This window comes from Mustela putorius, unplaced genomic scaffold (genome assembly GCF_011764305.1).
Source record: "Mustela putorius furo isolate JIRA1106 unplaced genomic scaffold, ASM1176430v1.1 tig00000281_pilon_pilon_pilon, whole genome shotgun sequence".
NCBI lineage: Eukaryota > Metazoa > Chordata > Mammalia > Carnivora > Mustelidae > Mustela > Mustela putorius.
This window is the reverse complement of record NW_025421343.1, coordinates 26,541,509-26,567,509: the sequence shown is the minus strand read 5'-3', so window position 1 is coordinate 26,567,509 and position 26,001 is coordinate 26,541,509.

Genomic DNA, 26,001 nt, shown 5'->3' with positions numbered 1-26,001 from the left:
AAAATTGAGTTGTATCCTATTCCTCCTAAGGAAATGATATCATTGAAATCTTATTTAACTAGGTATAATAGGGTGATCAGTGTTAGTCAAACATCTGTTGATATGATACACTCCTTTATCCTTCATGTCTTCTATGTGCTTGGGTAGATTTCCACTGATCAGAAACAAAGAGAAAGTTAAAGACCGGAAATAAGGAAAATAGGCAAACAAAGAAGAAGAAGAAATAGAAGAAGAAGAAGAAGTCAAAAGGCCAAAAATAATTTTGGAAAAGAAACTAAAATAAAAGTATTAGTAGAATGCAGAATAAAGGCAGAGAAGGATAGTATTAAAAAACAAAATTCAGCTGGCTGTATTCAACAACCCATGAATTGGGCAGCATCCAGTATGGCAGATAGAAGGGAGCTCTGAGAAGCTGTACCATAAGCAGAAGGGAACTACAACAAGGTTGTAATATGCCACAAATGGATTGGCTGTGGCAAGACCACTTTCCTTTACGGGATGACAGGGGTCTGTTAGGCAGATTGTCTAAGTAGGGCTGATTTTGCAATTCCTGATTGACTTATTTAATATTCCATTTCTGGGGGCACCTGGGTGCCTCAGTGGGTTAAAGCCTCTGCCTTTGGCTCAGGTCATGATCCCAGGGACCTGGGATAGAGCCCCGCATCAGGCTTTCTGCTCAGCAGGGAGCCTGCTCCCCCCAACCCCCGCCCAATCTTTCTGCCTGCCTCTCTGCCTACTTGTGATCTCTGTCTGTCAAATAAATAAATAAAATCTTTAAAAAAAAAAAAAGATTCCATTTCTGGGAGATCTGAAATTGTAATTAAGTTAAGTCTTGGTTTGGTGATGTATGACTTAATCATAAGCAACCTGGTTTGAGGCCAGTTGTCTTGTTTTTTTAACAATAGGGCAATGAAAGAGTTATAGATGAAAACAGATTAAAGAACTTACTACTAACTCAACTCTAATGTATTTGCATGAAGTCATTACTAACTCAACTTTCATGTATTTGCATAAAATTAGGAAGGGAGCCTGCAGTATTTGGCAAAAAGTAGAGACTCAAATACTAATTCCTTCTAACATTTCAGTTTTTCTAAACCGGAATCCATTAGGTTCATGATTTGAGAAGGGTTTTTGAAAAGTGAAAACACTACCTAATAGAGCATACGAATTCTAGCTACAGAGTACAGGTATTTCAATATATTTGGTAGATTGATGCTCTTCATTTGGAAGAGTCATTCTTAGAATATTTACATAGTTTTGAGAATCATGGAAAGGAAGGATAAGTTAGAGTTGATATCTGCCTAATTTTCTTACTCAGTTGGCTCTATCTTGATGAAAATGGACAGATGTAGACAAATGCTTTAGACAAATGCTTTTACTTTTTGAACTTTTTATTTATTTTTTTTTGAGAAGATCAGAAGCATCTTAGTAAACGCTACCACATTGGAGAAAGGCTCTTTTTGGAGATTTTATGGTAGAAGAGGATTCCCCATTTATAGTATTGATGACATGCTGAACAGGTTGATGGCATGCTTTATCATTATCAGTATTATTTTGCCAGTAATGGACAACTAAAATTATTCTTTCATGAAAGAAAATATCTGCAGATATATATGGACCACTTTTAATATGTGATGTAGTCTTTTTACTAGGGACTGGGATACAAAGATGAATACATGAGTTCTCCCCTGTCCCAACTGTTACAGTGTACAGTTTAAAGCTGGAAATTCTTAATATCCTTCTCTTAGATTCTTCTGTCCGTTTGTAGCCTGGAACAATTTTTTTTTATAATGTCACAGGCATTTTGTTTTTTGGTGCTAAAAATATAGAAATACAGCTTTAATGCCAAACCCAAGACAGTCTTAGGTAGCATAGACATTTTCACAATATTTATTCTTCCAATCCAGGAGCATGGAACATTTTTCCATTTCTTTGTGTCTTCCTCAATTTCTTTCATAAGTACTTTATAGTTTTCTGAGTATAGATTCTTAGCCTCTTTGGTTAGGTTTATTCCTAGGTATCTTATGGTTTTGGGTGCAATTGTAAATGGGATTGACTCCTTAATTTCTCTTTCTTCTGTCTTGTTGTTGGTGTAGAGAAATGCAACTGATTTCTGTGCATTGATTTTATATCCTGACACTTTACTGAATTCCTGTACAAGTTCTAGCAGTTTTGGAGTGGAGTCTTTTGGGTTTTCCACATATAGTATCATATCATCTGCAAAGAGTGATAATCTGACTTCTTCTTTGCTGATTTGGATGCCGTTAATTTCCTTTTGTTGTCTGATTGCTGAGGCTAGGACTTCTAGTACTATGTTGAATAACAGTGGTGATAATGGACATCCCTGCCGTGTTCCTGACCTTAGTGGAAAAGCTTTCAGTTTTTCTCCATTGAGAATGATATTTGCAGTGGATTTTTCATGGCTTTGATGATATTGAGGTATGTGCCCTCTATCCCTACACTTTGAAGAGTTTTGATCAGGAAGGGATGCTGTACTTTGTCAAATGCTTTTTCAGCCTCTATTGAGAGTATCATAGGGTTCTTGTTCTTTCTTTTATTGATGTGTTGTATCACATTGACTGATCTGCAGATGTTGAACCAACCTTGCAGCCCTGGAATAAATCCCACTTGGTCGTGGTGAATAATCCTTTTAATGTACTGTTGAATCCTATCGGCTAGCATTTTGGTGAGAATTTTTGCATCTGTGTTCATCAAGGATATTGGTCTGTAATTCTCTTTTTTGATGGGATCCTTGTCTGGTTTTGGGATCAAGGTGATACTGGCTTCATAAAATGAGTTTGGAAGTTTTTCTTCCATTTCTATTTTTTGGAACAGTTTCAAGAGAATAGGAATTAGTTCTTCTTTAAATGTTTGGTAGAATTCCCGCGGGAAGCCGTCTGGCCCTGGGCTTTTGTTTGTTTGGAGATTTTTAATGACTGTTTCAATCTCCTTACTAGTTATGGGTCTGTTCAGGCTTTCTATTTCTTCCTGGTTCAGTTGTGGTAGTTTATATGTTTCTAGGAATGCATCCATTTCTTCCAGATTGTCAAATTTATTGCCGTAGAGTTGCTCATAGTATGTTCTTATAATAGTTTGTATTTCTTTGGTGTTAGTTGTGATCTCTCCTCTTTCATTCATGATTTTATTTATTTGGGTCCTTTCTCTTTTCTTTTTGATAGGTCGGGCCAGGGGTTTATCAATTTTATTAATTCTTTCAAAGAACCAGCTCCTAGTTTCGTTGATTTGTTCTATTGTTTTTTTGGTTTCTATTTCATTGATTTCTGCTCTGATCTTTCTGATTTCTCTTCTCCTGCTGGGCTTAGGGTTTCTTTCTTGTTCTTTCTCCAGCTCTTTTAGGTGTAGGGTTAGGTTGTGTACCTGAGACCTTTCTTGTTTCTTGAGAAAGGCTTGTACCTCTCCATATTTTTCTCAGGACTGCCTTTGTTGTGTCCCACAGATTTTGAACCGTTGTATTTTCATTATCATTTGTTTCCATGATTTTTTTCAATTCTTCTTTAATTTCCCGGTTGACCCATTCATTCTTTAGAAGGATGCTGTTTAGTCTCCATGTATTTGGGTTCTTTCCAAACTTCCTTTTGTGGTTGAGTTCTAGCTTTAGAGCATTGTGGTCTGAAAATATGCAGGGAATGATCCCAATCTTTTGATACCGGTTGAGTCCTGATTTAGGACCGAGGATGTGATCTATTCTGGAGAATGTTCCATGTGCACTAGAGAAGAATGTGTATTCTGTTGCTTTGGGATGAAAAGTTCTGAATATATCTGTGATGTCCATCTGGTCCAGTGTGTTGTTTAAGGCCTTTATTTCCTTGCTGATCTTTTGCTTGGATGATCTGTCCATTTCAGTGAGGGGAGTGTTAAAGTCCCCTACTATTATTGTATTATTGTTCATGTGTTTCTTTGATTTTGTTATTAATTGCTTTATATAGTTGGCTGCTCCCACGTTGGGGGCATAGATATTTAAAATTGTTAGATCTTCTTGTTGGGCAGACCCTTTGAGTATGATATAGTGTCCTTCCTCATCTCTTATTATAGTCTTTGGCTTAAAATCTAATTGATCTGATATAAGGATTGCCACTCCTGCTTTCTTCTGATGTCCATTAGCATGGTAAATTTTTTTCCACCCCCTCACTTTAAATCTGGAGGTGTCTTTGGGCTTAAAATGAGTTTTTTGTAGGCAACATATAAATGGGTTTTGTTTCTTTATCCATTCTGATATCCTGTGTCTTTTGATTGGGGCATTTAGCCCATTAACATTCAGGGTAACTATTGAGAGATATGAATTTAGGGCCATTGTATTGCCTGTAAGGTGACTGTTACTGTATATGGTCTCTGTTCCTTTCTGATCTACCACTTGTAGGCTCTCTCTTTGCTTTGAGGACCCCTTTCAATATTTCCTGTAGAGCTGGTTTGGTGTTTGCAAATTCTTTCAGTTTTTGTTTGTCCTGGAAGCTTTTAATCTCTCCTTCTATTTTCAATGATAGCCTAGCCGGATATAGTATTCTTGGCTGCATGTTTTTCTCGTTTAGTGCTCTGAATATATCATGCCAGCTCTTTCTGGCCTGCCAGGTCTCTGTGGATAAGTCAGATACCAATCTAATATTTTACCATTGTATGTTACAGACTTCTTTTCCTGGGCTGCTTTCAGGATTTTCTCTTTGTCACTAAGGCTCGTAAATTTTACTATTAGGTGATGGGGTGTGGGCCTATTCTTATTGATTTTGATGGCATTCTCTGAATCTCCTGAAGCTTGATGCTTGTTCCTTTTGCCATATTGGGGAAATTCTCCCCAATAATTCTCTCCAGTATACCTTCTGCTCCCCTCTCTCTTTCTTCTTCTTCTGGAATCCCAATTATTCTAATGTTGTTTTGTCTTATGGTGTCACTTATCTCTCGAATTCTCCCCTCGTGGTCCAGTAGCTGTTTGTCCCTCTTTTGCTCAGCTTCTTTATTCTCTGTCATTTGGTCTTTTATATCGCTAATTCTTTCTTCTGCCTCATTTATCCTAGCAGTGAGAGCCTCCATTTTTTATTGCACCTCATTAATAGCTTTTTTTATTTCAACTTGGTTAGATTTTAGTTCTTTTATTCCTCCAGAAAGGGCTTTTATATATCCGGAGAGGGTTTCTCTAATATCTTCCATGCCTTTTTCGAGCCCGGCTAGGACCTTGAGAATTGTCATTCTGAACTCTAGATCTGACATATTACCAATGTCTGTATTGATTAGGTCCCTAGCCTTCGGTACTGCCTCTTGTTCTTTTTTTTGTGGTGAATTTTTCCACCTTGTCTTTTGACCAGCTAAGAGTATATGAAGGAGCAAGTATAATACTAAAAGGGTAGCAACAACCCCAGGAAAATATGCTTTAACCAAATCAGAAGAGATCCCAAATCGTGAGGGGGGAGAAAGGGGATAAAAAGAGGTTCAAAAAGAAAGAAAGAAAAAAAAAAGAATTAAAAAAAAAAAGAAAATGAATAAAGAAAAGTATAATAAAGAAAGTATATATATATATTAGATAAACTAGTTAAAAAACTTTAAACAAGAAAAGGGTAAAAGTTAAAAATAAATTTTAGCAGAAGAAGTGAAAAAAATGAAAAAGAAAAAAATTAAATTAACTGCAAGACTAAAAAGTCACAGGGAGAAAGCCATGAGTTCCTTGCTTTGCTTTCTCCTCCTCTGGAATTCTTCTGCTCTCCCTAGTATTGAAACTGCACTCCTTGGTAGGTGAACTTGGTCTTGGCTGGATTTCTTGTTGATCTTCTGGGGGAGGGGCCTGTTGTAGTGATTCTCAAGTGTCTTTGCCCCAGGCAGAATTGCACCGCCCTTACCAGGGCCCTGGCTGAGTAATCAGCTCCGGTTTGCTTTCAGGCGTTTTTGTTCCCTAGCGCTTTCGGTAGAGTTCTGGAGGACGGGAATACAAATGGCGGCCTCCTGGTCTCCGGCCTGGAGGAGCCAAGGGCCCGGGGCCCCACTCCTCAGTGCATCCTCAGAGAACAGCGCCCAGTTACTCACTCCCGTCTGCCTGACCTCCGGCCGTGCTCCGAGCTCACCGATCCTGTGGCTGCTTCAAGGTAACCCCGAGCTGTGAGCTTACTGTAGGCTGTCTGTGTAGCCGGCTTTCCCGTTCCAATACCCGCAAGCTCTGCGACACTCAGACACCCCCGATCCTTCTGTGACCCTGCGGGACCTGAGGCCACGCTGACCCCGTGTGGGCTTCTCCCCGGTTTAGCCTCTGGAGCGATGTCCCTCAGCGGAACAGACTTTTAAATGTCCTGATTTTGTGCTCTGTTGCTCCGCCGCTTGCCAGGAGCCGGTCCCTCCCCCCGGGGTCTATCTTCCCGTGGCTTTGGATTCACTTCTCCGCCAGTCCTACCTTTCAGAAAGTGGTTGGTTTTCTGTTTCTCGAATTGTTCTTCTTCTTCTCTTCAATCTGCTGATGGATTTTCAGGTGTTTGCAATCTTTAGATAAGCTATCTAGCTGATCTCCTGTTAGCTGAAGTAGTCTCGGCCTGCTACTTCTCCGTCATCTTGACTCCTCCCCCCAAGACAGTCTTATATTTTCTTTGTCTCTATTTCAGTTTTGAGTATCTTTAAGCTGAGCACTTAAATAAATATTAGCTGCTACAATCTGAAGATATTACTTTGATCTATATATTTGATTTATTGATTGTTTTTAGTTTGTAGTAATATGTCACTGATTAAATTCACGTTGTACAATTCAGTAGCTATAATTCTTAGATTAAAAACACATGTGACTTAGGAAAAAGCATGTTTTAAGGAAGTTTGGATACTCTGTTTTCTCATGGTTCAATAAAAACCTCAGCCTATTGAATTTCAACTCACTGTGCAAGGAACATCTCTTTAGTTAAGCCTTTTTCAATTTGGCTATGAGCATCCTGTTGCTGTGAGAACCTGAAAGCTCAGCGTTTCTTTTATTTGCTGATTTTATACGTAATGTGTTTCCAGTGGCAATAGTAAGTGCAACTGTTATTATGAATTTTATATATGAATATATATCTTAGAATCTTCTGGAAACAGCAGCAACAACAACAACAAACTACAGTTTTAGATCCCTAACATAGAAGCAAATATGTATTCAGTTATATCTACAAATTTTAATAATGGATATATTAAATTAATAATGACTGCATAAATATTTCCTTACATATTTCTAAGGCTAGATTTAGAGTTAAAACATAAAGCATAACCTGCTATAAATAGAGAACTATAATATGTTGGAAATCAGGGTATGGCTTTTCTATATATATCTCAAAGTAAGAAAATGAAAACATTATTTACTATTTAAAATCTTTACTATCTGAGAATTAAAAGGAAGTGCTAAACACATTATTTTGTGAGTGACTGTGCATGGGTTCACTCTACTAATGTTGCATATTGTGTTATAGATGGAACTTGACCAATCTAATTGACTTTGAAACATCCTTTTGTTAATGCCTTGTGGTAGCTCAAATTCAACTTGTCTAATACTGAATCCTTCCACATAAAGGCCTTCCTAAGTCTTGATCTTTCTTTATACCAAATGAATTAGAGCATGGGGTTCATGAAATAACCCACCCTCCCCCTGGATGCTCAAGACAAAAAACTGCCTTTAGTACATTACTGACTATCAGTTAAGTGGATTAAATAATTCTCTGCATTTCACCACTACTGGTTTTAGGCTTTCAACCTAAAACCACTACTACTGGTTTTAGGCTTTCAACATTTCTCATCTAAATTTCTGAAATAGCCTCAAACTAGGGCCTCTAGTTTAAAAAATGAGTTTCTCTCTAGTCCATTTTCTACATTTCTACCTTGCCTTCAGAATAAATACACGCTTTTATGTATAATATGCCAAACTTTTCATGGCATGCCTTCACTGTGCACTTCTTTACGCTTGTTACATGAGGGGCTGGCCATTTATGAAGCCACTTGTAGTCTGATCCTCATGTCTTTTTCTGCTTTGTTGTTTGGGTCTCAACTATTCTCAGTAATGTCTTTCTATACTTCCACTTACTAACTTCTATAGCATCCCATTGGGAATTCTGTCCCTTAGTCACACCCTGATAAAGATAACTCTCTGACCTTGTTTGGCTCCATTCACTTCCATATCAACTTTACATTATCAGATAATCAACAGGGCCTTGCGCTTGAAGCACACCATCCCAGGACACAACTCCAAACTGACAAGTCCTTTTTTAGATCAATATCCTCACAGGCTCTCTCTCAACCTCCCCTTGATGTATTATTTGCTCTCTGTAGTCATTATTTTTGGTCATAATTTTAATAAGTAAACTTTTATCATTCCATTCAACCATTAAACTACTTTTGCTCCTTTCCCCACAAGGATTTCTATGTTGGGTGGAATGCTTGAGTAAATGACCTCTCCAAATTCTCTTTAAACTGAGATTTTTGTATTTTTTTTGTAGTCTTTTATATTTGTCTATAATACTGGAATGGAGAAAGATGCATAGTCATGTACACAATATGGGGAAACTCTCTGTGTCACCTGGACCCTTGTTTTTCTGTATGCATCCATACATCAGTTTTTTTCCTGAGTTTCTAAGCATGTTTTCTCCTGAGGATTCACCACCTTCTACTTTAATTCCCAGACTTTTCAGCAACTCTACTCATAACTACTTAACAGGTAGTCATATTTTAGGGATTAGCCCTTATCTTCAAATATTGCCAGTCTCTTCAGGTTGCTGTGAGCTTATGTAAAACAATGCTTAAGACATTCTTTTCTGAGTCATTGAAAAATAGTAAGGCCTCAATAAATGTGATTTTTCTTAAAACATCAAAAAATAATGTTATTGTAAAACTACAATGCCATGATTCAGGAACGACACATACCTGTGGGGTGGGGCCTATGTGTGTAAGAAAGAAGTTGGATGAAAGACAAGGGAGCATAAGAAACCAGAAGATGTTGAGTGAAGTCAATAAACTGAGCCTTAAAGTGTTTGATCTTCCACAGTCTCAGAACTCTGTTGTGTATAAGATAAGATTCAGAGGCACTGAAAGATAACAAAGAATGCTTTATTGGAGTACTATAAAAATTCTGCTGCCTTTTGAAGAATTATTGAGCCACTGTAAGAATTAGATTTCTTAGAAAATAAGAATATAGTTTCAGTTATTGGCCATATGCAAAAGGCAGTGAATGAACTCTGTTCTATCAAAACAAAAGTGAAAATGTTCTCTAACTATAATTTTGATCACTGTGAATCTGTGGCAAATGGGGTATGTTTGGAAGGAAAATGTCTAATCCTCATGATTAGACTTCCTCTAGAAGTCACGAGGATTAAAGATATTGAGGGCTTCCTTTATATCTGTTATTCTACTTCAAGCTCTACTTTCAGTCAGAAAGGTAGAGGTATCCCTGATCAAATGCTCTTATTGAAGTAAGCCACCAAATTAAATATATATTCACTTAAATTTATTTCCTTTCTATATTCCTGTCTTCTCTTTTTTGCATGTCCAGGCTTAGAAGTTTGGAGGTTTAGGCCAGTCATTCTCCCACTTCTCAGTACTTTTATTATTTTCAGTCTTGTAAGTGGTCCATCCCTTAGGCAAATACTGTATACTCAGATTTTGATATGCAAACAGTAATTTTGGATTTCATTTTACTCATAATTTGAATATGGAGGCTTTATAACTAAAGCCTTCCTATATTTTCTAATACTATCTTTCCAATCCTATTTGAGAAAAAAAAAGATTCCTATGAAAAATTACAGCAAAATGAAAATGATCTTTAACTATAAAGCTCCATTTATCTGTGGTAAATGGAATAGGTTTGGAAGAAAAATTTCTAATCCTCATGACTTCTTTCAGGAGCTTCCATTAAAAATAATTAGGGGCTTACTTTTGTATCTATTATTCTACTTTTAAATCCTGCTTTTTTAAACTATCAGAGCTAGTGACACACACTTCTACAATAAAACTTAATTTTTTTTACAATTATTTTTCAAACTTCACTCACAGTGTGGGGAAAAGAAAAACAAATCTCTCTTGTTTCTTCTCTCTAAGTATGTGTATATGTATGAATGTATGAATTAAAAGGTATTGTATGTATGTGACTCAAAACAACACTTAATATTTTATAATTGCTTATATAATTATGTATCAAGTATCTTATATTTAAAAAGTATTAACATATTGATTCCAATCCCCAGAATAATACTACAAGGAATCTTTTATTTCCCTATTTTATAGGCAAGAGGACAGAGACCTATAGTTAAGCCAATTAGCCCAAGACCACCAAGCCAGTGAATGTCAAAGTTGGAAGTCAAATACAAGCCTGTCTGACTCCAACTTTTACATGATCAATTTTTGCACATTGTTTTATTAAATCACACAAATTGAACATTGAAGAGAGAAGCCTATTGATGGTACAGATATTGGTGAAAGTAAAGTACTTTTTAAGAAATTTAGGGTCAGAGGGATTAAGAAAAAACTATAAACATGAAAATAATTGAATAAAGTATATTCTGGATTATCCCTTGCCAAGTTAAAGTGCCTAAAATACTTGCTCTAGTTGTAGTGATAGAATATGGAGACTCTTTGCTGCTCATTAAGTATAATTGCAAAATTATTCAATAAGAAATCAAAATATGCAAAAGTGATAGGAATGCAATAATTGATGGAGAGGACATTGTTTTAATATTACCTCATTTTCTTCTCATTTAATATTAACTCATTCTCTTTGCATTATAGAAGTGTTTTTCCACTGGATCGTAACTAAGAGTGCAGGAGGACAAATTCTGTGCTTATTACTCCTACCCCAGAGAGTATAAACAATTAGGTGGGTACAGCAAACTCTAATGGCTGGGAACCACTATAGAATTTGTTTTTCAATATTGAGGTATTTGTAAAGAGAACAAAGCAATTACCCACTTGCCTACCACCTCTTTTCACTTGTAACAAATTTATTCTTAATTCAGACATAGTCTAGATAACAAGTTAGAACCAAGGCGGGTTATTGTAGACAAATAAGAGAAATGGTTGGATAATGATAATGATATGAGACCCATACTTGGAGACATTCAATTCCTGACATTCTGCTGCCAAACGGGGTGAGAATAACTAGTGCATCTTATAACTCACAGTAGAAAGCGTTATCTTTTACCCAAATATTATAGTTGGAAAGAAAACAAAGTAATGTACTGTGTGCAGGTGAATATTTAAACATTTGTAAACTGTTAACTAAAGAGCATTAGAAAAAGTCTGGTTATGAAAGAGGATATAATCCAATTGGAAATTGAAGTCAGAAATTAATTCTTATATTTGAGCAAGGAAAAATGACTGAAAGTTTTGTAATATAATGAAACACATCATGGTGTATATTCACGAAATGCTATAAACACCAAACGATATCTAGAATCTATCTGTATGTTATAGGCACATTATGATGCAACAAAGCAATGAGAAAGGGAAAAATCTTAAAAACAGCCAGAAGTAGAAAATTACTTTCAAGGTTAGTTAAAAATCAATAAATGTAATATATCACATTAATGGAAGGAAGAAAAAATTATGACTAATCTGAATAAATGCAGAAATAGAATTTGATAAATTCAAAATCTGAAAAGAAAACAGTAAAGCCAAAGTTATAAGAAACTTCCTTAATTTGATAAAGGAATTATGCAAAAAAACCCAGCAAAATTTATATTGAATGGTGAAATGTTGAAAACTTTCTCTTTCACAGTGTGAATAAGACCAGGATGCTTGCTTATAGTCAGAAAAGAAAGCAAAGAGAATTGAAAATACTGAGAAATGAAAAAGAAATAAATAATCATAATTCAAATACAGTATGATCCTATGCATAACAAATCCACAAGAATATATAAATAAAATTAGAATTGAGAAGTGAGTATTGGATATATATCAAAGTACAAAAATTAATCCTATTTCTACGTGTTAATAACAAAACTGAAACTTCATAATATTTAATTTTAAATTACATCAAGATGTATCTTAGATCTAGTGGCAAATCTAATTGAAGTTATGCAAATGGTTAAATCCCAAAATGTATTGAATGCTATTTGGAGAACTTAAAGAAACTTCTAGATTAATTGAGAGATGTATCATATTCATACATAAGAAGACTTAATATTTAAAATACTTTATTTCTGTCTGAATTGCTCTCTGGATTCAATGAAGTCATAAACACTAGTATTTAAAAAAATGAGACATTTGGGGCACTTGGGTAGCTCAATTGGTTAAACATCTGATTCTTGGTTTTAGCTCAGGTCATGATCTCAGGGTCATGAGACTGAGCCCCATGTAGGCTCTGTGCTCAGCCAGGAGTCTGCCTAAGATTCTATTTTTTTTTCTTTTTTTAAGATTATTTATTTATTTTTTGACAGAGAGAGAGAGAGAGAGAGGCAGCAAGAGAGAGAACACAAGCGGGGGAAGTGGGAGAGGGAGAAGCAGCCGTCCCACTAAGCAGGGAGCCTGATGCAGGGCTTGATCCCAGAACCCTGGGATCATGACCTGAGCTGAAGGCAGATACTTAATAACTGAGCCACCCAGGTGCCCCTGCGTAAGATTCTCTCCCTCTCCCTTTCCTCTTCTTCCACCCCTCCCTTGCTCACTCACATGCTCTCTCTCTCTCTCAAACCAACCAACCAACCAAATAAATAAATAAATAAAATCTTTTTTAAAAAGACATTTGACAAGCTGATTATAAAATTTTATAGAAATTGAAAGGCCAAGTAAATCCATTACATTCCTGAAAAATAACAAATGGAGAGATGTACTCAACTAAATATTAAGTTGTATTGTAAAAGCTATAGTACTTTTAAAGTGTAGTATTGGTTTAAAGACAGTGAATTGGATTAACGGTACATGATGGAAACCTCAAACATATTCATAAATACATGACACTTCTATTAAGTCAGACACTATAAACAGTGGGGGGGAAACACAATTTTTTAATAAATGGTATTGCAGCAGTATGACTCTCTGTACCTAACGACAATGAAACCTGACATCTACATTATGATATGAAAAGAACAATTAAGCTGTATTGAAGATATACGTACTAAAAAGATAGCAATAGATCTTCTAGATTCTAATAGAAATCACATATTTTCATGCCCATGGAGAAGGAAAAAAATTTTTTTTGTAATTTCTTTTCAGTGTAACAGTATTCATTGTTTTTGCATCGCACCCAGTGCTCCATGCAATACATGCCCACCTTAATACCCACCACCTGGCTCCCCCAACCTCCCACCTCCACCCCCTTCAAAACTCTGGAAAATATTTTTAAAAAGGTATTAAGGTCCTAACCCTAGAAGAAAAGTTTGATCAGTTGGACTGTATCAGTATTTTTTTTTTCATTTACTCACTTTTTTTTATTGTGTTATGTTAGTCATCATAAAATAGATCATTAATTTTTGATGCAGTGTTCCAAGATTCATTGTTTATGTACAACACCCAGTGTTCCATGCAATATGTGCCCTCCTTAATACCCACCACTAGGCTCACCCATCCCCTGGCCCCCAAAACCCTCAGTTTGGACTCTATAAATATTAATATTAAGAGCATCTCTTCATCAGGCGATGCACAAAGAGTGAAAGGCAAGCCACAGACTAGGAAAGGATATTTGTAATATGTATAATGGACTAAAGGCTTGCTCATATACAGAGAAAAACTTTAAGGAAATTCATGCGAAATTAATGCGAAAACAGAACAACTTAAGGGAAAAATAAGTAGGAGACTTGAACAAGTATTGCACAAAGAAATGGCCTCAAAGGCCTTATATGCTAGGACATCCTCTTACTCCTCTGGCCTCTTCTCCTACTGGTTTTGTCTTTGCTTTACCTGTACTGAACTTCGCTTCTCCTTGACCCCAGTAAACATGATCCTGCCTCAAGACCTTTGCATTTCTGATCTCTTCTCTTCCCCTAGATGGCTTCATGGCTCACTTTCTTGAGAATTTTTGGGAGTTTCTTGAGAAATCTGCTGTTAAACTATTGCCTTACTAAAGAAGTCTTCCCATTCTGTCTTAAATAAGACCCCCTTAACCATATTTTTTCCTCTTATTATTTATGACCGCATGATTTTCTATTAATGTGTTTATCATCTGCCAATACCCCACTCTCTACAACATTTGCTACATGAGGACAAAGACTTGTCTGTTTTTTTCACTACTATATTCGTAGCACATAAAACACTGACAGAGTTTTTGTACATCATAAGTGTTTTTTAACTAAATAAAGAGGAAAGATCAGGGAAGTCATTTCATTTTTAAGGGGAAATGATAGAAATTAAATTTCACATTTAATGTTGTTTTGATTGTTAGTCATCCAGGCAAAGATATCAAGTAGGCATCTAGAAATTAAATTCTGATATTCATTAGAGATTTAGGTCTAAGCATAAACAGATTGTATATAACCCTATATCATATTATTAGAAAAATGTGCTAGGAAGTACTCAAACTACATAAATAAAAAATGTGATATCTATAATCATTATAACTAAGGTGAAAAATTTTTAAATATGCATAAATGCTCAGTGAGTCCTGCCATTTATCATCATCAATCTTGACCAAATCTAAAAAAACATATAATGGTCAAAAACCTTTTTTATTCAAGTATATGACATCCACATTTATAAAAGTGATATTATTAAACAAAAATTTCAAGAACTACAAGGAAAACTTGATAAAATTCAAGCTTAATGACAGTGGTATATCCTTAATCCTAGTTCAGGATTTCACAGGTTACAGAAACAAAAAATAAATTGGAAGAAAAGATTTTAATAATACAGTCAACAATCTTATTTACGTGTACATTTATACTCATGTAAATGGAAACATACAATATTTGTCCTTCTGTGACTGGCTTATTTACTTGGCATAGTCTTCAAGATTCACCTGTGATGTAATATGTGTCAGAATTGCATTTCTTTTTAAAGCTGAATAACATTCCACTGTATGTACATACCATATTTTGTTTATCCATTCATCTGTTGACAGACATTTGTGTTTCCACCTTTTGGATATTATGAATGCTATGAACATTGGTGTGCAAATACTTGCTCAAGTCCCTGTGTAGATAATTACTTTAAATCCATTTTGATCTCATCAAATCTAGTTGTAATAAACAAAGAGGATATTAAAAATAATCATAAATCCTTGCTTGCTCTGGGTGTTTGCAAATGTGGTAATCAAGAGCATTAGGTTTTAGAATCCCTCAGAAACAGGAAATAGTAGAGTTTTGGGCTCAGGAGAAATGTATTGGGACTGAGAAACTTGGCTCCCTAGACTCTCCTGTCCACACACACTTGAAATCAGATACCCTGAAGAGAGTCACAACTTTGCTAAAAGTGTGGAAAAGAAGCATCTTTCCTAAGTATAAAGGGAGACAGAAAGAAAATTTATTAACATTTTTCTGGAATTTAGGTGAGAAAAAGTAAAGCAAAGTAAAGCAAAATGAAGCAAAATATCCCTTATTAATCTATAATGACCCCTCAAGGGCCCTTTCATATTTATGTTATTAATGTGGTCTTCTACACTGAAAGAAAAAAAAAACACATGAGAATAAAAATTAGTCTCCTGTGTAGGTAAAGCTATTAAGACACCAAATAGAATCAAACTAAAACTAAAAACCACTTTATAGCTGGTCATACCCTCAAAGCAAACTACACATTCCCGTAGATAAAGTTTAAAGTTGAAAATTACTACACTCAAGGAAATACGCCCCTATAAAAAGGATTTTATGAAATAAAAATTTTTTGACTTCTAAAGTATGCAGTATTAAAAGATAAACTAAAACATGTTAAACATTTTAAGAGTTTATTTGAGTAAAAATTCAGTTGGAATCAGGCAGCACCAAACTGGAAGTAGTTAGGAGCACTGGCAATAGGAGCCAGGGGAAAGACTTTCTAGAGAAACTGCAGAAGCAAAGAAAGGAAACTCTTTGATTGTAGCTTTAAACCTAGTTGGCTCTTGGTGATTGGTTGTGTTTTAGAGTTTTGATTTTGTATCACTGAGACATTTATAGGCTTAGATTTCAGGATGCTTTCGTAGACTGCCAAATACCTGTCCCACAGCCTCCTTGTTTAATTAATATAATACCAGACAATTGTATTACCAGAGATATTAGAATGCATATATTTTAAATAGTTTTAAATGATTAAATAAATGAGGGCATGAAAAACATAAAAAAAAACATAAAAATGAAATCCTATATTTTTGGAGAAAAGAACAGCTTTGTTTAATAATCAAACAAGAATTGTAGAAATGTAAATTTATATTAAAAATGTAATCAGTAGATTAAAGGATAGATTAGATGCAGATGATGAAATAAATGAGCAAAAATAAGCTGGGTAAATTAGCATTAATTTCACAAAGAAAAAAATAGATAATTTAAAATTTGAATAGTAGTTCTAGAGAGAGTAAATAAAGAGAATGATAACAAGGTAATACTTAAAGAGATCAGACGAGATATGCTAGAATTAATTGAAGACATAAACCTTCCATTTCAGGAGGTGACACAAATTACAAGTAAGATAAATTAAAAAAATCATGAAACAACAAAATAATTACCCGACAAGAAGGATTTATGTTGACTGCAAACTTTTATAATACCATCCAGAAAAGAACAACACTTTGAAGTACTGAGGGAAAAGATACATAAATAAATAAAATATAAAATATAAAAATATAAATATATATAAATGTTTTTATATAAATATAAAAATACAAATAAATAAATAAAACTAGATTTTTTAACATGCAATGAAATGATCTTTAAAATATGAATGCAAATTAAATACATCTCAGACTGACAAAAATGGTATACTAACAGGCCTTCATATAATGGGAATTATGAAGCTGGTACTTAAGGAGAAAGAGAAACCCAGAAAGAAATCTTGAGATACAAGAAAGTGAGATGAATAAAGCAACTGGTAAACCTCCAAGTAAATGTAAATTACACTGGTTGATTCAATCTAAAATACTTACCAAATAGTATGAAAGAAGCAGAAAGGTTGATTTGACATCATGATGACTGGAAAACAAACCCAGATAAATACTATTTAAAAAGACACACCAAAGGAAGCAGAAAAGTTAAAATTATAAGAATGGAAATACATATATTTATATACCTCAAGCAAATAATCACAATAAAGTAGATATATCTATAATACTCTCAGACACATTATACTTAAGTCTCAAATCATGATGAACATGGTAAAAACTACAACCACACAGGGATGCAAACCAATTTTAAATGATAGTTTAGCCTCAATTGTCTAGTTTTAAAGGACATAAAGCAAAACATTGAGAATTATATGAAGAAATTGGTAAAAGCAACATTGTAGTAGGTGAGTTTAACCATCTTTCCCCACAATTGATGGGTCAAACAGATAACAATTGCAAGGCTATGAAAGATCTGAACAGCACAAAAAGTAAGTTTGAACTTGATTCCCAGCAACAGAGAATACATATTTTTTTTAAAGTCTCACATAAATTAGGAAATATTTACTACATATTAAGCCATGAACTAAAATCTTAGCAAATTTCTAATCATTTCCACAATACAGAATGCATCTGGCCAGAATGATTGTATTATAATTTAATAATAAAATAAAATATCATTGGTTGGAGAAAAAAAATCGCAACTTTTAAGCCTTTAATGATCAGAGTGTATTTCATCATTGACATTAGTGAATAGTTTGAGCTAAGAGTAGTACAAATAATACATGTTAGATTTATGAAATGCTGTATTCAGAAGGAAATTTATATCCTTAACTGCTTAATTAGAGAAGTAAAATGATTAAAAATTAGTGATCAGAGTATTCATCATAAGGATTAAAAATAGGAATAGAAAAATAAATTGGGAAAATAATTAACCTACAAGGCAGGGAATAATAAGAAAAATGACAACTGTTGTTGAAATACATAATAGAAAAAATATATGAAATCAAAAGTTGGTTGACAAGAATAATAAAATAAAAATAATCCTTGGCATGTGAAAGTGATTAATTACTAAATTCTACACCTGAAACCATTCGTACTATATATGTCAACTAAATAGAATTTAAATAAAAAAAGAAAAATAATCTTTGGCAAGATTGTTCAAAGATAAAAAGGTAGCATAATTAATATTAGATCAAGAAATTTGGATTCTAGAAGTAAATAATAATCTTTGAGGAAGATAAAAGTATCAAAAATGGAAGTAGAAGGCATTTTCAAAACAGAAGTGAGTGAGAATGATTATAATTGAATCTGAGGTTGTCTTCACACAGAAATGCAAGTTTCACACATTAAGAAATCAGATGATTCCAAGCTTATATAAACTATTCCAAAGGATAAAAAGGAGGGAAAACCTCTTAATTTATTTAATGAATCCAGTGTGACCTTCATATAAAATTCTTTGAAAGTTGTCAAGAAAAATGATAATCACTGACCAATTTCATTCATGAACATAGGTGCAAAAATCTTAAATAAAATGTCATCCAGGTGAATCCAGCACTGTTATTAAAGAGAATGCCACATTCAATTGTTGTACAGCAGCAATATAATTTTAGAAATTTAGTATTTAAAGAGATGGCATTTGTAATAGCAATGAAAGTATCAAGGAATAAATTTAACAAAATATATGCCAGACCTTTATGGAGAAAAGTATATATGTTATTGAAACCTGTTTGGAAGTCCTAAATATAAGTAGAGTTTCACAAGAAATGATAATGGTTAAACATTTTATATCATTAATTATTTTACAGACAGTATTCAAATGCTCTCTCTATATACATTCACAGAGTTCCCATAACAATCATATGAGGTAGACACTGTTATTATTTCTAATTTTATATATTAAAGACAACAGAGACAAAGAGAGGTTAAATAATTTTATTTTGCCATCTAGCTAGTGGATGGGGTTCTAGGATTCAAATCATTAGACATACCAGAGCCTCTGCACTGACACAGTAGAAAATACTATCTCTTCAATAAAATATTAAGATATTTCATTATTGATGCAGTGGTAGGGAACTGGATGGAGGGAAATGAATACAAACCTTAGAAATAAACCCACAACTGATATATGACAGAAATGCTATTCCAGATCAGTGAGCAAGCTTATTTGGTTAATAACAGAACAGTAGATAAAAATGAAAATGGATGCCTATCTCATACCATACATAGCAATTAATTAAAATTTGAGGAAAAAAGGTCATGTTTTTAAATCAAGTGAATATCTTTATGATTTCAAATGAAAGTTTTCTTTTAAAAAATTAAATTCCCAAATAATAAATGGAAAATTAAATTTTTCATTATTTAAAAAATGATGGTTCACATTCTGGTACAGGAACTATTTGCAAAAATAGAGGATTTTTAAATTTAGACTTGGAAAAAGTCTTAATTTTCTTTCTTTCTCTCTGTCTCTTCATTTATATAAAAATTAAAATAAACAATCCAGTGTGTGTGTGTGTGTGTGTGTGTGTGTGGTACATTTCTAGGAAGTTAACAAATGATGAAACAAGAATCATTAAAGGCTATAAGAAGATCCTCATCCTTTCTCATAATCACCGATGGTCACATATGACATCAAGAGCAAAGAAACAAGAATGCACGATATGTAATTCTTCGAAATATCATTTCTTGAAATCATGATGAAAAAGGAAAAAATGTAAATGTTTAATAGAAGAGGTAATTATGCTGTAATCATGCAATGCAGTTAATGCATAGAGAAGATTAAAGCACACTACATGAATCTTTCAAATACAACGACTCAGTAAAACAAATTGTAGAATATAAAAATATGGTTTATGTAAAATTTCAAAATTTTTAAGCAAAACAACACAGTATTTGACAAGTATGCTCATTTTAATGGCATGCAAAAGAGTGAAAATGAGTGATAATTTGGATAACTGAGATACTTTGGTGAGTGGGGGAGGGGTGAAATAGGGTTAGGTAAAGAATAAACATCAATCATATTCATATTTACATATGGATATAAAAATGTAAGTCTAGGACTACAGGTATAAAACAGATTAATTAAAAATGCCAAAGATCTTTGAGCATCACTCTATGGTTATGAAGTTGAAAATTTAAAAGAAATGACATCTTAGCAAAATAATAACTATTAAAATTTATGGAAGGTAAATAAAAAAGGTGTCCTATAAACTTATGAAAAACTCTAAGTAAGAAAGTTAAAACCTACCTAAGAAAATTGTAAGGTAGTTTCAAAATCTAGCAAGGACAGATTTTACATATGAATTTATATAACCTTGAAAGCAAAGTTTTCTAGTGTTCAGTGACATCGGTGTGTCTAGATTACCATTTTGGGTTCTTATGAACTAATCACCATTAAAAATTAAGGAGATCATGCCAAAGAGCTTTTGTTCATGTGGATTATGTCTATCAATATTTATTGTTTTAGAAATTAAAGTGAAAAATTTAAAAAGGAATTTTAGGGATGCCTTGGTGGCTCAGTTGGTTAAGCGTCTGCCTTTGGCACAGGTCATGATCCCAGGGTCATGGGACTGAGTCCTGCATTGGGCTCCTTGCTCTGCAGGGAGCCTGCTTCTCCCTCTGCCTGCCGCTCCCCCTGCTAGTGGGTGTGCTCTCTCTCTCTCTCTGACAAATAAATAAAATCTTAAAAATAAATAAAAAGGAATTTTATTTAAAGATTGTGCTAAGTGAAATAAGTCAAGCAGAGAAAACCAATTATTATATGGTTTCACTTATTCATGGAACATAAGGAATACCATGGAGAACATTAGGAGGAGGAAGAGAAAAATGAAGGGGGAAAATCGGAAGGGGATGTGAACCATAAAGGACTATGAGCTCAGAGAAACAAACTGAGGGTTTTGGGAGAGTAGGGGGATGGGTTAGCCCTGTGATGGGTATTAAGGAGGAGGGCACGTATTGCTTAGAGCACTGGGTGTTATACACAAGCAATGAATCACGGAACACTGTCAGTCATGTACTGTATGTTATGAACATAACACAATAAAAAAAGGTAACAATAATAAATTTATTATGTGTTAAGATAAAACATATTTTTATAAAAAATACATTTTTCAAATAAGTCATAGAAAGTGTTATTATTTTACATTTAAAAAATAATCTCTTTTAATGTCTGGTTTAATAGAAGAGAACTTGATTATCATACTTAGTTTTATATTCAGTTTGTTGCAATATGGTGTTTATAATGAAATATAAAAAGAAAATTTGGTTTTACACAGATATGTAGTTGGAAAAAGCAAGCATATTTTAATAGTTTTTTCACATAATTGCAAATATTTTTTGATACTACACCAAAACTTGACAGATGGCAGTTACGTAAAGGTTAGTTTCAGTGCGGAATCTTAAACCTATAAAAAACATTTTATATTCAGCTAAACACTATTGGTTTATCTTAGATATCAAAAGGATATTTTATTCATGAAAATTTTGTGATATGATGCATTGGTCAAATGGAAAACATTGGTTTCCTGAGTATACATTTCATCTGAATGTTGACACTTTTCATTATACAATGTAAAAATAACATTTGCTAATATCACCACTCATCTCATCAGAAAAGTCTTTAACTTTTGAAAAAGATTCTCCACTTTATGGTGGAGAATACACATTTTCCAAAATTATAATTTTTGTTTGAAAGCTTAAATTTTCATCATTATTGGCAGCAAATACTGTTTTTCTTAAAATACTTCATTCATTTTGAGAAAACGCCTGCCTGACAAATAACCCTGCCTGAATAACCATAGTTTGCTATTTATTCCTGTTCAGTGAAAATATGTTCAGTGAAAACAAGTAATTCAGCTTGTAACTCAAAAATATCACACAAATGTCATCCTTTCAGATGATTACTATACTTCTGATACAAAGCAGAAATGCTTTATATGTATGTCCGGTTTTGTCACACAGAATATTTGAAAAAGCAAGGGTTGATATTTAATAAAGTAGTAGTATTAATATTAATTAATTAATATTAATTATAGTATTAATATTAATAAAGTAGTAGTATTCTTCTGCTTCATCAAGGACGTTTGTAAGTGGAACTGTTTTTTTCTTTTTTCCTGCGTGTGGTGTGAAAAATATAGTGAATATAAATACAGTTTGTTACTACTGCTTTGATTCATGCTAAGATGCCAGAAACTTTACCTATTGCTGTTTTTGCTTTATTAATGCAAATATCAGCACAGTAAAAGAGGTACATAGCACCTCATAATTATTATGAAAATAGTGTTTACTTTCTGGACTCCTGAAAGTCTCTTGAAAACTGCCCAAGGTCAACAGAACATGTTCTGGGAACCTTAGATCTAGAGAAAATGATTTATAAGTATACAGACACATTGATGCTTCAACTTCTGTAGTGATAAAGAAAAGAAAATATTAAAAATTATTTAAGGAGTAGTGGAGATCTTACCTTAACAGATTGTAAACATCTTATAAAGTCTAAGATTCACAAATACAGAGAAATGGCATAGCAAAAGATCAGAGATCGGTGAATCAGATTATAGAGTACAGGTCCAGAAAGAGATTCAAATAAATTCTAAAATGAAATAAATGAGAAGATGGAATTTCTAGTAGGTGGAGGAAAACATAGTATTAAAATACTTTTGAATAAACACATTGTTTAATGCATTTAGAAAACTTTCCAGTTGTGAGGATGAGAGAAGATGTCATACAGTAAGTAAGGGGAGTACCTAAATGTAGAGGAGTTATTGTCTAGGATCACAGTGGTTTTCAATAGAATCCCTATTCCTTCAGTTATTGGCAATGGGGTTTCATGCAAATAACTGAATTGTCTAAGTTTCAGTATCCCTATTTTATAACAAGTAAAAAATGATTAAGTCATAAGTTGATATGATCATTGAACTTGTTAAGCTAACGACATCATAGTGCTTGTATATAGTAATATTTCTGTTATTACTTTGAAGAGTTACAGAAAACACATATAGAGGAGATTTTCCAGGAGGAGAAGGTGATTTGGACAAGGATTTTGATTTGTAAAACAAAACATATTTAAGTTATCCTGCTGAGAAAAGTCTATATTCAGGATAGGAGGAAATAAAAATATGAATGAATCATAAACTGCTGAATGATATGCTGAGATTTGTTTTTTATTTTGTTATAGTTATTAAAAAATATTGAACTTCAAAAATGTTATACTTGAATTATGGGATAAAAGCATGGTAATGTGTTGACTATCCTCTTTCTAGACAGAAAATTTATAAATGTTTTATGATAAACTGCCTTAAACTGTGTAATTTATTTTATCTTTTCTGCATATCTGCTGCAGGAAAGGCGTAATCTGTGTCCTTAATGCCAAGTTATAGATAAACCCTATTTACTGACCTGAAGCAAGAAGTCGACCTTATGGGATCAATTATTAGCTGTCTGAAGAAAGGAGAATGTGAGATAAGCTGGACAATGGATCAAAAGATTTTAAAATATTGATTAGTCTTTCCAGAGAAAAATGATCTCTGATTTTTAAATATTTCTTTAGAATTCAAGGATTATTATATGTGAAGACAGATTTATGTGTATATACGTATTTGTGTGTTCGTATATGTATGTACACACATGACTCAGTAGCTAAAATCACCTTGCGTCACAGTAAAATCTTTTTGGCTTTTAAGTCTGATTTTTCTGCGATTGATTTTGATGGTGCTCATTAAATTATCATGTTGGCAAAACTCCCTATCATTTATGTGCAATAGTATGTGGGATGTTAATGCTAGAATTAATAGTATAATAGGAAAATTGGTGCATGAAAATCACACTATTTTTATTGGAATAGCCATGATATCTCCTAAGCAGTGTTAACTGACTCTCAAACAAGGGCCAGTCCCTCAGTGGTTATATTCTGTTAGGTTTAGAGACCTGTATCTCCGCAGTCCATTAGGTTGCTCTTCACCACGCTCTCTTCGTCTTCTTTTTTGTTTGTAAGAAGGCACATTCTGTACATGGCATCACTTAAGCATGTACAATGGCGAAGTGATCAAGGAGTTTAAATGGCTTTAGATGAATTTCACTGGAAATATATCCAGAGATTTTCATGTCTTTCTAGTACCACATCTTAGACAATTGAAAACTTTAGTACTCGAATTTTGAAGAAAAGATATATCTTAAGGACAAGTTTTTTTAAAGGTATGTAAACTAAGATCAATAATATTGTAAGGAAACAGTAATGCATTGAAATAGGAACTCATCTGTCCAATTGGTGTATAATATAAAAGAATATAAAGAGGAATAAATTTTAGAAAGAAAGCTATAAAAATAAAAATGTTTGTACTTTTATTTTTTTATTTTATTTATTTTTTAAAAATTTTCAGCATAACAGTATTCATTATTTTTGCACCACACCCAGTGCTCCATGCAATCCTTGCCCTCTCTAATACCCACCACCTGGTACCCCCAACCTCCCACCCCTTGCCACTTCAAACCCCTCAGATTGTTTTTCAGAGTCCATAGTCTCTCATGGTTCACCTCCCCTTCCAATTTCCCCCAACTCCCTCTCCTCTCTAACTCCCCTTGTACTCCATGCTATTTGTTATGCTCCACAAATAAGTGAAACCATATGATAATTGACTCTCTCTGTTTGACTGATTTCACTCAGCATAATCTCTTCCAGTTTGTACTTTTAAACTCAACAATTAAATTTATAAGCATTCATCCTATAAACATACTTAGACAAATACTCATATCTAGGGATATAGACATGAATGACCATTGTTGCCTTGTTATAGCAAAAAACTAGAAATGATTACATTATGCAATATAAAATTATATCTTTAAGTATACACAGATATAGATATTTGATGCTGACTGCCTTGTTGGTTGGTTCATAGTACCATTCCATTAACACATAGTTAAAAATATGCAAAACCATTAAAAAATTATCAAGAGATTGAATAATCAACACTGGGGATAATGTTCACCATTGTTGGGAAGAGTAAGTGAATTGTGAATTGTGATAGGGAAGCACATAAGTGAGAGGCTCCAAGTTTATAGCAATGTGCTCTTCTTATTCTGGATTATGGTGCAATGGGTATTGTCTTTATTATCAATTCTCAGATTGTTCATACATGTTTTGTGAACCTCTGAAGACTTTCAAAATGTATTGTACTTTGAGCTTTTACTTGTCTCCACTACCACAACTGGGGATCAATTAACTCCACTGTTTGAAAAATCACATAACTCCAATAATCCAGCTGCTTATAGCTGAACAAGTCTATGTGGTAATCCACTGTTGCCTGAACCCTTCTCTTTTCTGTGGAAAGCAAGATTAAACTGTTTTTGAAATATCATTAAAGCACCTGAAACATTTTCAGATACTCAGTAGAATATCTAACCGTCCCTGAAGTTTCATTACTGCAATAATGTCCCACCCTCAAACTATCTCAGAACCTACTGTATACCATATACTGTTTTATGGACGCATGTGGCCTCTAAGGTCCTCAGTCAGAAGTGAACAAATAATTGCATCTTTTCAGAATCTCCATGGATCGATGTGTAATTGATTTTACTGAGGCAAATTTTGTCTATCAGAGAATGCCTACAATGAACAAAGAACTGACATACCTTGTTGTTCTTCTGTTGCAAATATTTATGACCTTAATTTGGTATAGCAAAATCATTTTACTGGGAATTTATGTCACGTAGTGATCAAAGTCAGGTCATTTTCTTTGGAGCTCTCACAGGAAGCTGATCTTTCTCTTATGTAAATTAATAATTAAGCTTCTTTCTTTTATTGTCCAGTTGTAAACTAACCATTCAATATGTATGGATTTCTTACAGCAACGCTTTAGAGAATGAGGTCTTTTTCATTAGTAATATTTGTGGGAGGATTACTGTCCAGAGCTAAGGTTATGTATTGATAAGCTATCACCCACTGCAGCTCTGATAACCTGCTAATGTGTCATCCTTTGAAATGAACCAATGATTGTCACTGTTAGCTGTTCAACCTTGCAGTGGTTTCTGTCAGATTTTCTTCTGGGTAAATAGGGACATCTGTCTGAATTAAGTCTGAT